The sequence below is a fragment of the Bos taurus genome, chromosome 2 (genome assembly GCF_002263795.3).
Source record: "Bos taurus isolate L1 Dominette 01449 registration number 42190680 breed Hereford chromosome 2, ARS-UCD2.0, whole genome shotgun sequence".
Lineage (NCBI taxonomy): Eukaryota > Metazoa > Chordata > Mammalia > Artiodactyla > Bovidae > Bos > Bos taurus.
Window position 1 is genome coordinate 6,167,562 of NC_037329.1, and position 16,077 is coordinate 6,183,638.

The 16,077-nt window shown below is 39.6% G+C and overlaps 1 protein-coding gene across 3 annotated transcripts in view; it reads right to left on the minus strand.

Moving 5' to 3' along the window:
- C2H2orf88 (chromosome 2 C2orf88 homolog) overlaps positions 1–10,789 on the minus strand; it is an 80,898-nt gene extending 70,109 nt beyond the window's left edge. Inside the window, exon 1 of one of the 3 annotated variants that reach the window (XM_059877048.1) lies at positions 6,274–6,391. The gene's annotated coding sequence lies outside the window, so the exon portion shown is untranslated. 3 annotated transcript variants of the gene reach the window in all.
- Positions 10,790–16,077: the final 5,288 nt, after the last annotated feature.

The following is a 16,077-nucleotide window of genomic DNA, read 5'->3' on the forward strand; positions in this document are numbered from 1 at the left end:
AAATGGACACTTTCAAACATTGTTGGTAGATGCAGAAATAACCATTAGGAAAGAATTTCTGGAATTATCAATCAAAATCTCAGATGCATTTACTCTTGATGTAACTGTCTAAATCTTAAGAATCTCATACATATGTGTAAGAGATTTATTTTGCTGCTGCGTGTTCTCTGTCATGTCTGACTCTCTGCAACCCCATGGACTATTGCTTGCCAGCCTCCTCTGTCCACAGGATTCTCCAGGGAAGGATTCTGAAGTGGGTAGCCATTTCCTTCTTGAGAGGATCTTCCCAACCCAGGGATCAAACCCACATCTCCTGAGTCTCCAGCATTGGCAGGCAGATTCTTTACCACTGTACCGCCTGGGAAGCCCGTGTGTGTGTGTGTGTGTGTACATAACATAGGAAGATACAGATACTGTGTGTAACATGCATACACATACAAACTTATACACATGTGTGCCTAACTATATATCCGTGCTAATTTGAAATGACGGTTTATTTTTTGCAGAATTGTTTGTAAAAGCAAAAGACTAGAATGCAGCATCCAGCAGTATGGGACTACCTGAATAAATCATGGTATATAAAAAATTCTGCACCCACAAGAATGACTAAGGAATATCTGTATCAACTACTGACTTGGAAATATCTCTAGGATAAATTTTCATGTTAAAAAAAGTGAAGAATTAAAGTGTGTGTATATTTTAGGCTATGTACTGCAGGAAACACAGGAGAGGCAGGTTCGATCCTTGGGTCAGGAAGATCCCCTGGAGGAGGAAATGGCAACCCACTCTAGTATCCTTGCCTGGAAACCTCCATGGACAGAGGAGCCTGGCGGGCTGCAGTCCACGGGGGTCACCAAGAGTCAGATACCAATGAGTGAAAGAGCACAAGACAATCTTTATATAAAAATACATTCATATTCGCTTGTTTTTGCATAAAGAAATACTGAAAGGACAACAGGTAAACTAATAAAAAAAGGCAATCTAGTGTAGCTGGAGGAAAAAGGTGAGATGGCATAGGTAGGAATGAGACTTCAATAAACTGATATTTTAAATTCAGACGTAAATTGAAGAAAGTAGGGAAAACCGCTAGACCATTCAGGTATGATCGAAATCAATACACCCTTATGATTATACGGTGGAAGTGACAAATAAATCAAGGGATTAGATCTGATAGACAGACTGCCTGGAGAACCATGGACAGGCGTTTGTAACATTGTACAGGAGGCAGTGATCAAAATCATCCCCAAGAAGAAGAAATGCAAAAAGGCAAAGTGGTTGTCTGAGGAGGCCTTATAAATAGATGAGAAAATAAGAGAAGCAGAACACAAAGGAGGAAAGGAAAGATATATCCATCTGAATGCAGAGTTCCAAAGAATAACAAGCAGAGATAAGAAAGCCTTCCTGGTGATCAATGCAAAGAAACAGAGGAAAATAATAGAATGGGAAAGACTAGAAATCTCTAAAAAAATTAGAGATACCAAGGGAAATTTTCATGCAAAGATGGGCACAATAAAAAACAGAAATGGTATGGACCTAACAGAAGCAGAAGATATTAAGAAGAGGTGGTAAGAATACACAAAAGAACTATACAAAAAAGATCTTAATGACCCAGAAAACCACAATGGTGTGATCACTCAACTAGAGCCAGATGTCCTGGAGTCCAAAGTCAACTAGGCCTTAGGAAGCATCACTACGAACAAAGCTAGTGGAGGTGATGGAATTCCAGCTGAGCTACTTCAAATCCTAAAAGATGATGCTGTGAAAGTGCTGCACTTGATACACCGATAAATTTGGAAAACTCAGCAGTGGCCTGGAAAAGGTCAGTTTTCATTCCAATCCCAAAGAAAGGCAATGCCAAAGAATGTTCAAACACACAATTGTACTCATCTCACACACTAGCAAAATAATGCTCAAGATTTCCAAGCTAGCTTTCAACAGTACATGACCTGAGAACTTCCAGAAGTTCAAGCTGGATTTAGAAAAAGCTGAGGAACCAGAGATCAAATCGTCAACATCTGTTGGATCATCAAAAAAGCAAGAGAGTTCCAGAAAAACATCTACTTCTCCTTCACTGACTACACTAAAGCTTTTGACTGTGTGGGTCACAACAAACTGTGGAAAATTCTTCAAGAGATGGGAATACCAGATTACCTTATCTGCCTCCTGAGAAATCTGTATAGAGGTCAAGAAGCAACAGCTAGAACCAGACATGGAACAGATTGGCTCCAACTTGGGAAAGGAGTACGTTAAGGGTGTATACTTTCACCCTGCTTATTTAATTTAACTTATACGCAGAATACATCATGTGAAATGCCAGGCTGGATGAAGGACAAGGTGGAATCAAGATTGCCAGGAGAAATAGCAATAACCTCAGATATGCAGATGACACCACCCTTATGGCAGAAAGCAAAGAGGAACTAAAGAGCTTCTTGATGAAGATGAGAGAGGAGAGTGAAAAAGCTGGCTTAAAACTCAACATTCAAAAAACTAAGATCATGGTATCTGGTCCCATCATTTCATGGCAAATAGATAGGGAAATACTGGAAACAGTGACAGACTTTATTTTCTGAGCCTCCAAAACTGCTGCAGATGGTGACTGCAGTCATGAAATTAAAAGATGCTTGCTCCTTGGAAGAAAAGCTATGACAGACCTAGACAGTATATTAAAAAGCAGAGACATTACCTTGCTGACAATGGTTTTTCCTGTAGTCATGTATGGATGTGAGAGTTGAGAAAACTTTCATATAAAGAAAACTGAGTGCTGAAGAATTGATGCTTTTGAACTGTGGTGTTGGAGAAGACTCTTGAGAGTCCCTTGGACTGCAAGGAGATCCAACCAGTCCATCCTAAAGGAGATCAGTCCTGAATATCCACTGAAAGACTGATGCTGAAGCTGAAGTTCCAATTCCTTGGCATAGTATCATCAACTCAATGGACATGAATCTGAGCAAACTCTGGGAGATAGTAATGAAGACAGCAGCCTGGTGTGCTGCAGTCCATTGGGCAGCAGGGAGTCAGACATGACTGAGTGACTGAACAACAACAAATTAAATAAATTATAAATAAAATTGACTGCATTTACATAACTTCTTTTCAATAGAAAACTGTTATTTTCTGGAGAAGGAAATGGCAACCCACTCCAATATTCTTGCCTGGGAAATCCCATGGACAGAGAAGCCTGGTGGGCTGCAGTCCATGGGGTTGCAAAGAGTCATATATGACTTAGCAACTGAACTGACTGAATCAAATTAAAAAAATAAAAATATAAAGTTTTCTTAAAACTTCCTGCCAATTTTTAGAGCAAAGATATCTGGATAAACTTTAGCAAAGTAACACAGTTTTAGAGAATTATATGAGGAAATTACCAATCTTTACTTTCAATGTGCCAATCTTTTATTAGGGTATTTTCCTTTTAGTGGAAACTGAAAACTCAAAAAACTTGACAAAATCAAATTTTAATGAAATCACTTACGTCAGGTACTGAGGATGCAATAAGAATACAAGTTCTTGCTCTCAAGGAGTTGGTGGTCTTATAGGGAAGAACACACACCAAAAAAACATTGATTATGTAGTGTTGCTGCTGCTAAGTCACTTCAGTCATGTCCGACTCTGTGCGACCCCATAGACGGCAGCCCACCAGGCTCCCCCGTCCCTGGGATTCTCCAGGCAAGAACACTGGAGTGGGTTGCCATTTCCTTCTCCAATGCATGAAAGTGAAAAGTGAAAGTGAAGTTGCTCAGTCGTGTCCGACCTTTAGCGACCCCATGGACTGCAGCCTACCATGCTCCTCCGTCCATGGGATTTTCCAGGCAAGAGTACTGGAGTGGGGTGCCATTGCCTTCTCCGATTATGCAGTGTAAGATCACCAAAAACTATATGCAATATGTAACATGATTAACTACTTCTTTGCCAAGGCAGTTTTCCTAGAAAAGACAAAAGCCAAAAGTGAAACGAAAGTGTTAGTAGCTCAATCATGTTCAGACTCTGTGGGCTACAGCCTGCACCAGATTCCTCTGTCAGGGTATTTCCCAGGCAAGAATACTGGACTGGGTAGCCATTCCCTTCTCCAGAGGATCTTCCCACCCCAGGAATCTCGTTCTCCTTCTTTGCAGGCAGACTCTTTACCGTCTGAGCCACAAGCCAGACTCTAAAGCATGACTAGGAGCTTGAAGAAGGCCCTGGAAGAGCAAGCACAGGCAGCAGCAAGTCCCAGTATCAGAGCTGCGCTGTTATGCTTGTAGGATAAATCTCAAGTTCCTTAGCCTCAAAGCAACCCTTCACAAGCTGGCCCTGGCCTATCTTCCTTTCCTTATCTCCTACCATCCTGGAGGCCTGGACATGGGTAAGTGTGGCAGGAATTGGAAAGTCAGAAATTGTGGTCAGGAGTTTACTGGCATATGTCTCCTGTAGGGGAGCCCCTGGAGTTGAGGATGTCAGGCGCTCTGAAATAGGAGAAGAAGCTGAGCTTATCAACAGAAGGCAGCAGGAGTCTGGGTTAGAGAGAAACACTGTGACCCAGGGAGACTGCACTCAATAAATACTACAGAGCAAAGCCTACGTGAATGTAACTGCAATTACTGAATAGGTACTATTCTAAATGCTGCCCTCAGAGACATTTTTTACCTGCATAAATCGTGTTACACCCTTACGTAAAATCATTGCTTCTCATTACATTTAAAATGAAATTGAAACTCCTTCATCTGGCCTTCACATTCGGGTCCCACAAACGGTGTGCCCTGCCTGCATCTCTAACCATGCCCTGTGACACACACTCTCTCTTGCAAACGCCTGTAAGGTCCCCTCTGCCTACAAACCTCTCTCTTTCCTTTGCTCCACTGCCTATATCCTACCCGTCTTGCTCCTCTCACTTTAAATGCTTTAAATCCTTTAAATCTCACTTTAAATCCTCAGACCTTGCCGCCTGACCACCTCTCCACCATCTAAGCTATACCTATAAATAAACCTTTGTTACCACACCCTATATTTTCTCCCATATTAGATTTTGTAATTATCAGTGTATAGTCAACTTTCTTGCCTCATGAAACTACAAGCTTTATGAGGGAAGGATTTGTTTTGTTGAGTACTCAGAAAAAAATGCCCAGCACAGGGTAAGTAGCAACGATTTGTGAAAAGGATGAGTACATTTAATCTCCATAGCCTTGCAAACACAACTCCCCTTTTTCAGATGTGGAAATTGAGACTCAGGAATGTAATGTGATCTACTCAACATCTCAAAATATGGGTTCAAATCCAAATCCCATGATCCTAAATGCTATATACATTGTCTCCCAAATGAAGAAGGGCTTCTCATGAAAGTAAGAAAAGTCTGGAAGTGGCCTAGGCGGTTAAAGTGAATGACAACCTGCCCCCTGGCTCTGGTTTATGAGGTTAAGGTTATGCACAAAGAGCAGGCTCTGTTTGAGGGGGCTGAAACATGAATAAGGTCTGAAATAAAGATGCCATGGAATATACTCTAAACAGGTAGAGCAAAGTGCATTTGCAAAGGAATAGGGCTTTCAGAGGACCCTGTGGAACTGAATTTGGAGACTGGGCAGCAGTAAGAAAATGGGCTAGGAAAGAGGGTGAGACTTCCAAGCATCCACAGGGATCGAAGAACAGAGGGATGTTTCACTGAATGCCGTGAGTACTTAACGAAGCACATGGGGACTTGAAATAAGCAGCTTGGACATGGTTAGAGGGACTGACCGACCAGGAGTATCAGGAAGTACTCAGGCAGTGTGAGGCTACAGTATTCACTACCATCCTTCTCCCTGGACAGACTTCTCCACTAAGATGGCCTGTCTGTCCCTCATCAAGTTCTGGCGTAACCCTTGGTTCCTCTGGAAACTCCTGCTTCACTGCTCTTAGCTGAGCTGTATCCTGCTGCAAGGGCCAGAAGCAAGAAAATAAATCCCAGTCAGTAGCAGGAGTAGAAATGTAGAAATACAAGGGGGCCAGGGATGGGTTTTTCAGGAGGAGCTGAAAGTTCCTGGGGTATGTTTAACACCATATCTTATGCTCTTGGAAGTGGGTGTAAATCTGGGTTATTATCCTAGACCACTGAAGAATGTGTCAAGCCTAAAAGGAACAGATAGGAACATTTTAAAAAAATCACTGAAGCTCCTGACTTCAGACATATTATAGTGTAGTTTAGAAGATCTACATGTTTACATTATATTCAGAGGTGGATTAAAAGTAATAATTGTACATTTATTGTACCAGTCACTAAAAAGCAAAATATTTAATATTAAGAGTGGCTAAGAAAAATTCTACCTTAAAACTGGAATTCAGATCATCCAAAACAGATATCCCAGGAGGTGTGTAGAGGCAGGCTGATGGCTCCTGAAAGGCGGCAGCCGCGGCCGACTCCCAGCCACCTTTCACCTAGAGACAGTTGCTAGGCAGTACTAGATTTGCTCATAAATGCACTTTTTACCCAAGGATCAGTATTATGATAACACACATACCCCCTCCCACTCAATTTCTCTGCTCCTGTTTCATTAAAGGCAAGAGACTGATAAATAGTATTGGTGATGGTTAATAGTCTCATGGATACTGAATTGTGCTGGGCTGTTTCCTGGACAAAAACATTATTTTTGCCTCCTAGGAGGATGTAGAAAAGTCTGAAAGCTACCTGATTCATTTGTTCTTAAATTTCTTTGAGTCTGAGTACAAATGCTGTCCAGGGAACAAAATGACGGGATAAAGGATCTGAGACTTATTTTTCTTTCAAGTTCTTTTGTTGATTCATAAATAAGCTAATAATTAATTAATTATTAATACAAATTAATAATTAATCTAAAAGCAACTCATTTAGATTAATGGGAAAGACACAAGAATTTGAACTATGTAAAGAAAACAAAGATGTTTCCATTCTAGAATTTTAAGGTTTTACCTTTGTAAGATGCTAGTGAAGTGCTCAGTAATACAATAAGAGGAAAAAGCATTATTGGCTTTGTTTTTGTGAGGTTGGTTTATTTCTCTTCATCAGTTCTTGTCTCACTGCAACAATAATTTGGAGTGAGACTAAAAGGTGCAGACCAACAGACAAGTTGAAGCTCAGTTCAGCTCAAGCAGACAAATCTTTTATTAATCAGACACTCCCAAAGGAGTCTTCCTATCGATCATCCTTCGATAGGTCATCCTTCCTATCGATCCCGCTTGGCTCCCCCTGTTATCCTTCCAGTCTCCTCCTCTTGGTTATGCCTGGTGCAAAGTAGGGCTTGTGCCCACAGTCAGTCAGTGAAAGGGAATGGAAATGGGCATACCTTAAGGCCGATTGACAACGGTAAGTTATACAACAGCAGGCTATGTTGTCTGTCTTCCCATAATTCAGTCTGTTATAGTTCCCGCCTGTCAATGCAGGAGATGTAAGAGACACTGGTTCGATCCCTAGGTCTGATTCCCTGGAGGAAAGCCCTGCAATCCACTCTGATAGTCTTGCCTGGAGAATCCCATGGACAGAGGAGCCTAGAGGGCTATGATTCATAGGGTTGCACAGAGTCGGACACGACTGATCCCCTGAAGGAAGGAAAGATCCCCTGGAGAAAGGAATGGCTACCCACTCCAGTATTCTTGCCTGGAAATCATCTATTTAAAACCATAAAGCAAAAATAAAGGAGCATGCCAATTCTTTTCATGTCATTTATATATGTCTATTATTTAAATAAAAACTACCTACTCCACCCCCTTTTTCTTACCACTTTTACTTTCCCCAAATCTATGATTTTGTGGGTCAAAATTTGTTTATTTTGTCTTTCTTTACCTAAAGTCCTAATTCTGTAACTTATTTGAATATGCATGTAAACAATTTCATATCCAGGGGTTTTCCCTAGGATCTAAAGTAACATTAACCACCAAGTGAAGATTTTTGTTGTTGTTACAGAAGGAAATAAAATAGAACAATACTCCTTATATTTATTTTAGATATATGTAGAATGCCACATAAAACAGCTCCTTGTAGGTTTCTCTTATCTGTGAACTAGGGCACTAATCATAGATAAGCATTTTTTAAAGGATATTATTAAGGTGCTTTCAGATCACTGTAGTTTATACATATTTAACACAACATGCTTTTTTGTTAATAAAAATTTACATAATGCTACTTTCCAGTATACAACGTATCTTCATTTTTAATACATTACATCTGGAACAATTAATAAACCTCAACAATTAAAGACATTGTTTTCAAAATGATTTTGAGGGTAAAAATATCTCGTCATATATTTTACATAGCTTTATATAAGTAAGAAAGCCTTCCTCCGTGATCAGTGCAAAAATAGAGGAAAACAATAGAATGGGAAAGACTAGAGATCTCTTCAAGAAGATTAGAGATGCCAAGGGAACATTTCATGCAAAGATGGGCTCAATTAAGGGCAGAAATGGTATGGACCTAACAGAAGCAGAAGATATTAAGAAGAGGTGGCAAGAATACACAGAAGAACTGTACAAAAAGATTTTTCATGACCCAGATACTCATGATAGTGTGATCACTCACACTCACCTACGGCCAGACATCCTGGAATGTGAAGACAAGTGGGCCTTAGAAAGCATCACTATGAACAAAGCTAGTGGAGGTGATGGAATTCCAGTTGAGCTATTTTAAATACTGAAACATGATGCTGTGAAAGTGCTGCACTCAATATGCCAGCAAATTTGGAAAACTCAGCAGTGGCCAAAGGACTGGAAAAGGTCAGTTTTCATTCCAATCCCTAAGAAAGGCAATGCCAAAGAATGCTCAAACTACTGCACAATTGCACTCATCTCACACGCTAGTAAAGTAATGCTCAAAATTCTCCAAGCCAGGCTTCAGCAATACATCAACCGTGAACTTCCAAATGTTCGAGATGGATTTAGAAAAGGCAGAGGAACCAGAGATCAAATTGCCAACATCCACTTGATCATCAAAAAAGCAGGAGAGTTCTAGAAAAACATTTATTTCTGCTTTATTGACTATGTCAAAGCCCTTGACTGTGTGTATCACAATAAACTGTGAAAATTCTGAAAGAGATGGGAATACCAGACCACCTGACCTGCCTCTTGAGAAACCTGTATGCAGGTCAGGAAGCAACAGTTAGAACTGGACATGGAACAACAGACTGGTTCCAAATAGGAAAAGGAGTACATCAGGGCTGTATATTGTCACCCTGCTTACTTAACTTAAATGCAGAGTACATCATGAGAAATGCTGGGCTAGAGGAAACACAAGCTGGAATCAAGATTGCTGGGAAAAATATCAATAACCTCAGATATGCAGATGACACCACCCTTATGGCAGAAAGTGAAGGACTAAAGAGCCTCTTGATGAAAGTGAAAGTGGAGAGTGAAAAAGTTGGCTTAAAGCTCAACATTCAGAAAACTAAGATCATGGCATCCGGTCCCATCACTTCATGGGAAATAGATGGGGAAACAGTGGAAACAGTGTCAGACTTTATTTTTTTGGGCTCCAAAATCACTGCAGATGGTGATTGCAGCCATGAAATTAAAAGACGCTTACTCCTTGGAAGGAAAGTTATGACCAACCTAGATAGCATATTAAAAAAGCAGAGACATTACTTTGCCAACAAAGGACCATCTAGTCAAGGTGATAGTTTTCCCAGTGGTCATGTATGGATGTGAGAGTTGGACTGTGAAGAAGGCTGAGCACTGAAGAGTTGATGCTTTTGAACTGTGGTGTTGGAGAAGCCTCTGGGGGTCCCTTGGACTGCAAGGAGATTCAACCAGTCCATCCTAAAGGTGATCAGTCCTGGGTGTTCATTGGAAGGACTGATGTTGAAGCTGAAACTGCAGTACTTTGGCCACCTGATGCAAAGAGCTGACTCATTTGAAAAGACCCTGATGCTGCGAAAGATTGAGGGCAGGAGGAGAAGGGGACGACAGAAGATGAGATAGCTGGATGGCATCACTGACTCGATGGACATGGGTTTGGGTGGACTCCAGGAGTTGGTGATGGACAGGGAGGCCTGGCGTGCTGCGCTTCATGGGGTTGCAAAGTCTCGGACATGACTGAGTGACTGAACTGAACTGAATCTTAGCCTTTCAACTGTCCAACAAGCCTCTGCCCTAGTCACCCTATTCCCTCCTCAAAGTTCCTGGCACCTAACAGACGTGATCCTTGATTTTCTCTGTCCCTCTTCAAACCTTCATTACTGCCTCTAAGTTTGTTTTACCTGAAAAACTCATAAGGTTTTTGTCTCTAATCATTTCCAAATTTAGTTATCCCATAAAACTATTCTGAATTCCCATTCCTCCATAAAGCCTCCTCAATTTTTCACACTCCACTAATAGAACACCCTCAATTAGTAACGTAAGTTTTTTTTAATTGAAGTATAATTGATTTACAATGTGCTAATTTCTGCTGTACAGTGCAGTGATTTCTGCTGAATCACAGCAGTGATTCAGTTATATTAATACATGTATGTATCTTTTTCCATTATGGAAGATATAATACACATTGGCTATATATGTATTATATATATATAGGATATTATATACATATAATACATCTGTCCTCTTCAATTATGGTTTATCACAGATATTAAATATAGTTCCCTGTGCTATACAGTAAAATCTTGTTGTTTATCCACGCTATATACACCAGTCTGCATCCGCTAGTCTCAAAGTCCCACTCCAACACTCCCTCTTCCCCCTCTGTCTTGGCAATCACATGTCTGTTCCCTGTCTGTGAGTCTGTTTTGTAAGTAAGTTCATTTGTGTTGTATTTTAGATTTCACATATACTCACTCGTAACTTTCAAGTCAGTTGGCACCACCATATGTTCTAGAATGTTATCAGTCAAGAATCTTAACTCATAATGAGAGCTGATACTTACATAGTGCTTATTCTGTCTCAAGTGCCAATCTACTTTATCTATAATAAACTCAGTTATAAACATCAACTTTTTGAAGAAGAAACTATTAAAATTCCTACTTTCAAGTGAGGAAACTGGGGCACAAAGAGGCTGTATAATCTGCCCACTTAGTAAGTGGCAGAATTGGGAAACAAATCCAGACACAATGGTTTCATAGTCCATATGCCCTAAACCACTAACCCTTACTACAGGTTCCCTTCAGTTCGAAAATTGCTATACAATATCTAGATCACCCTCATCATCTGATCAAAGAGAAACAAAGGAGGAGAGATATTCAGTTACAAAAAGTTACATAAAGCAGTGTTTATCAAAACTGAATATGCTGTGAATCACCTACGGGTCTTTTAAAATGCAGATTCTAATTTAGTTGATATAAGATGTAGACTGCAATTCTACATTTGTAACAAGTCCCCCCATGATGCTGACTTCACTGGTCCATGTATTTCACACCAAGTGACAAGAACAAAGAGAAACGTAAGCTGAGACTGGAACTCAGTTTTGACTTATTCCCTTCACTCTTATCCCAAACATTATGCTAATAGTTAAGGAGGAAGAAAAATGTGACTAAGAGAATTTACTGGGACAAATTTTTCTTCGTTTTCAATCATCTTCTTGCTGATCATGAAAGGCAAAGTACAGTTTATGATGCTTTTTTCCACATACATTTTAATTTTGTAGTAGTATAAAAAATACATTTAGGGACTTTGCTTGTGGTCCAGTGGTTAAGAATCCACCTTGCAATGCAAGGGACATGAGTTCAATCCCTGGTCAGGGAACTAAGACCCCACACGCCACGGTGCAACTAAGCCTGTGCACCACAATGAAAGATCATGCCACAACTAAGACCCAACATAATCAAATAAATTAATTTTTTTTACAAAGTACATTTACACAGGGCAAAGCTTTACCGGTTTGTAATAGTAAATACATTTACTATTCATTTCTCTATCCCATTGATTTGTTGCTCTGGGTAGTGCCTTGGGGATATGGGATTGAAGGTGGAAAGAGTATGTGGTAGGAAAACAAGCTCTCCAAGATACCAGAAAGCTGGAGTCTGGACACCACTTGTGAATATTTGGGCATTCAGTCTAGTTTTTCCTCTGAATGAGTTCATCACCGAGTTAGACTAGAAAACCAGAGTCCCAGATGTCAATTTTTTTTTTTTTTTTTTTACAATGGGGTATATATTTCCTAAAGAAAAGTGAAAGTCGCTCAGTCATGTCTGACTCTTTGCGACCCCATGGACTATACAGTCCATGGAATTTTCCAGGCCAGAATACTGGAGTGGGTAACCCTTCCCTTCTCCAGGTGATCTTCCTAACCCAGGGATTGAACCCAGGTCTCCTGCATTGTGGGCAGATTCTTTACCAGCTGAGCCACAAGGGAAGCCTAAGAATACTGGAATGGGCAGCCTATCCTTTCTCCAATGGATCTTCTTAACCCAGGAATTGAACTGGGGTCTCCTGCATTGCAGGCGAATTCTTTACCAACTGAGCTTTCAGGGAAGCCCATATATTTCCTAAGGGCTTCCTAAATAGTGATATATGTCCTTGGTATACAAAGCACAAGACAAAATTAAGCTTTCCAGATCTGGAAAGACTTGCCTCGTGCAGCTGGTGTTAGCAGTTGTAAATCCCTCTTTTCAGGAGCTCTGGTGGCCAAGAGAAGCCGCACTGAGGTAAGCCAGGAAATGTGGCCAGCTGGTTTCCATTAAGTGTGTGTGACCTTAGCCAAATATACAAATATGTCAGAACTGGAGGAGAGTGTGTGTGTTCTCTTTCTAGCCATCTATTACTATTTAGGGGCTTCCCTGGTGGCTCTAATTTATTTAACTAATATGCAGAGCACATTTTGAGAAATGCTGGGCTGGATGAGTTACAAGCTGGAATCAAGATAGGCAGGAGAAACATCAATAACCTTTGGTATGTGGATGATACCACTCTAATGGCAGAAAGTGAAGAGGAACTAACAAGCCCCTTGATGAGAGTGACGGAGGAGAGTGAAAGAGCCAGCTTAAAACTAAATATTAAAAACTAAGATCATGCCATCTGGTCCCATCAATGGCAAATAGAAGGGGAAAAGGTAGAAATAGCGACAGATTTCCTCTTCTTGGAGTCTAAAATCACTGCAGATGGTGACTGAAGCCATGAAATCAGAAGACGATTGCTTCTCGGCAGGAAAGCTATGACAAACCTAGATAGTGTGTTAAAAAGGAAAGACATCATTTTGCAAGAAAAGTCCGTATAAGCAAGGTTATGGTCTTTCCAGTAGTCCTGTACAGCTGTGAGAGCTAGACAATCAATAAAGAAGACATAACACTGAAAAATTGGTGCTTTTGAACTGTTGGAGAAGACCCTTGAGAATCCCCTGGACAGCAAGGAGATCAATCCTGAATACTCACTTGAAGGACTGATGCTGAAGCGATACTTTGGTTACTTGATGTGAACAGCCGACTCATCGGAAAAGATCCTGATGCTGGGCAAGATTGAAGGCAGAAGGAGAAGAGGGTGACAGAGGATGAGATGGCTGGATGGCATCAATGATATAATGGACAAGAACTTGGGCAAACTCTGGGAGATGGCAAAGGACAGGGAGGCCTGGCATGCTGCAGTCCTTGGGGTTGTGAAGAGTTGGGCATGACTTGGCAACTGAACAACTGTTGGCTTAGATGGTAAAGAATCTGCCTGCAATGCAGGTTTGATTCCTGAGTTGGGAAGATCCCCTGGAGGAAGGGAATAGCTACCCACTCCAGTATTCTTGCCTGGAAATCATCTATTTAAACCCATAAAGTAAAAAAGAGGAGCATGCCAATTCTTTTCATGTCATTTATATATGTCTATTATTTAAATAAAAATTACCTACTCCACCCCTTTTTCTTACAACTTTTGTCCTTCCCAAATTTATGATTTTGTGGGTCAAAATTTGTTTGCTTTGTCTTTCTTTATCTAAACTCCTAATTCTGTAACTTCTAATATGCATGTAAACAATTCCATATCCAGGAGCTTTTCCTATGGATCTAAAGTAACATTAACCACCAAGTGAAGATTTTGTTGTTAGAAAAGGAAATAAAATAGCACAATACTCCTTATATTTATTTTTGATACATTTAGAATCCCACATAAAATAGTTCTTTGAGAGCTGAAAAATAAACCGTGTAGATTTTGCTTATATATGAGAATTAGGGCATTATTCAAGGATAAGCATTTCTTTTTTTTAAAAAAGGATACCATTAAGGTGCTTTCAGATCACTGTAGCTTACACATATTTAACACAACATGATTTTTTGTTAATAAAAATTTATATAATCACACTTTGCAGTATACAATGTATCCTCATTTTTAATACATTACTTCAAGAACAATTAATAAACATGAATTATTAAAGACATGGCTTTAAAAAAGATTTTGAGGGTAAAACTGTCTCATGTCATACATTTTACATAGCTTTCTGTAAGTATTCATTGAAAATAAATAGCTTTGAAACCTGTTGTGCTGTTTTATTAACTTGCCTCCTCATTCCACAGTATAATTAAGTGTCTTGGGGAGGGGAGACTTATTTTGTTGCCCTCAATATTTCATTAATTAGTTTACAGAAAGGTGTTTTACCCATAAACTTTTTAAAATTAAGATACAATTGATCTGCGATAATATATTAGTGTCAAGTGTACAATGTAACAGAGTCAAAATTTTTATGGATTATACTCCATTTATAGCTATTATAAAATATTGGCTATATTCTCTGTGCTGTACAATATATCCTTGTGTCTTATTTAGTTTGTGCCTCTTAATCTCCCACCCCTATCTTGCTCTCCTCCCCTACTCTCTCCCCACTGGGAACCACTAGTTTGTCATCTATATCTTTGAGTCTGTTTATTTTTATGATATTCTCTAGTTTATTTTCTAGATTCTACATTAAGTGATAGCATACAGTACTTATCTCTGTCTGACTTATTTCACTAAGCATAACATCCTCCAGTTCCATTCATGTTGTTGCAAGTCCCATTAACTTTCATTAATAGCAGATTGCCTTTAGAGTGCCACGTCAGGCACTGTGTTCTTTGTGTAACAGACTTCTCAACATATATCCCCAAAAAGGAGTAGGCAAAGAGAAAGCTCTCTCAGATAACTCACTATTCCAGCACAGATTCCTGCATCAAGTACAGAGGCTGATTTCTTGCTTCACCATCCCCCACCCCCTGTTTAAGTCAAGCCCTTGTCAGCTGTGTTAAAGAGCACAAGAGAATCTAACACCATTTCATTAAGGTGGCTTTGGAAACCAAAAAAAAAATCCTTTGAATTATGTAGAGGACATCATTTCACTGACAGAGGGGCTTCGTGTACTCAACATACTTCACTAAGTTTTGTAATTGTGAGCTATCTGCTTTTGGCAATGCTACAGAGTCATATATTCCAAACTTAGGAGAATATAAATTTGAAAGAATTAAGACATCTTCTAAAAATACACTTGAATTAAATGTGGAAGACTTGAGGTGAAGAAAGAATTTAAAAGCTAATGATATTATCTCTTGATAATCTTTACAAAAGCACAAGACTGATTTATAACATGAGGAATAATCAGACTTCACACCCAAATATGAAGTTTTTCAGAAAAAGATTTTGGAGGAGCAAACAAAGAAAAAAGAATCATAGCTACAGTTTTGCAGGTAAAATAAATCTATATAAAAGGAACGTTAAGGGACTTCCCTGGTGTTCTAGTGATTAAGACTCCAAGCTTCCACTACAGATGAGCTGGGTTCCATCCTTGTTCAGGGAACTAAGATCCTGAAAGCCATGTGACACAGCCAAATCATCAACAGCGAAAACCCCAGGGCTGCAAAAAGCGGAACATTATAATGAGAATGATATCTAGTATCGTGTTACATGAAGATTTTATTTGGATTACAGATAGTGTAATCTCTTCAATCACAAAGATAAAAGCAACTAAAAGTCTGCTGTAAGGTAGAAGTGATTAAACAAGCAAATAGGAGAAATTAGTCCACTGGTCCTGTTACTGCCTCTTTTTAAAAATTATTTTTATTTAAACTTTTCTTTAGACTTATTCTTTTTTTCTTTCTTTCTTTCTTTTTTTTTTTTACTGGAGTATATTGATTTACAATGTTGTGTTCCTGCATCTTTAAAGAGACAAACTGAGAGATGTAATCAGAAGCTTCAGACCCTGTAGAAAATGCTACATCCAGTGAACAGCTT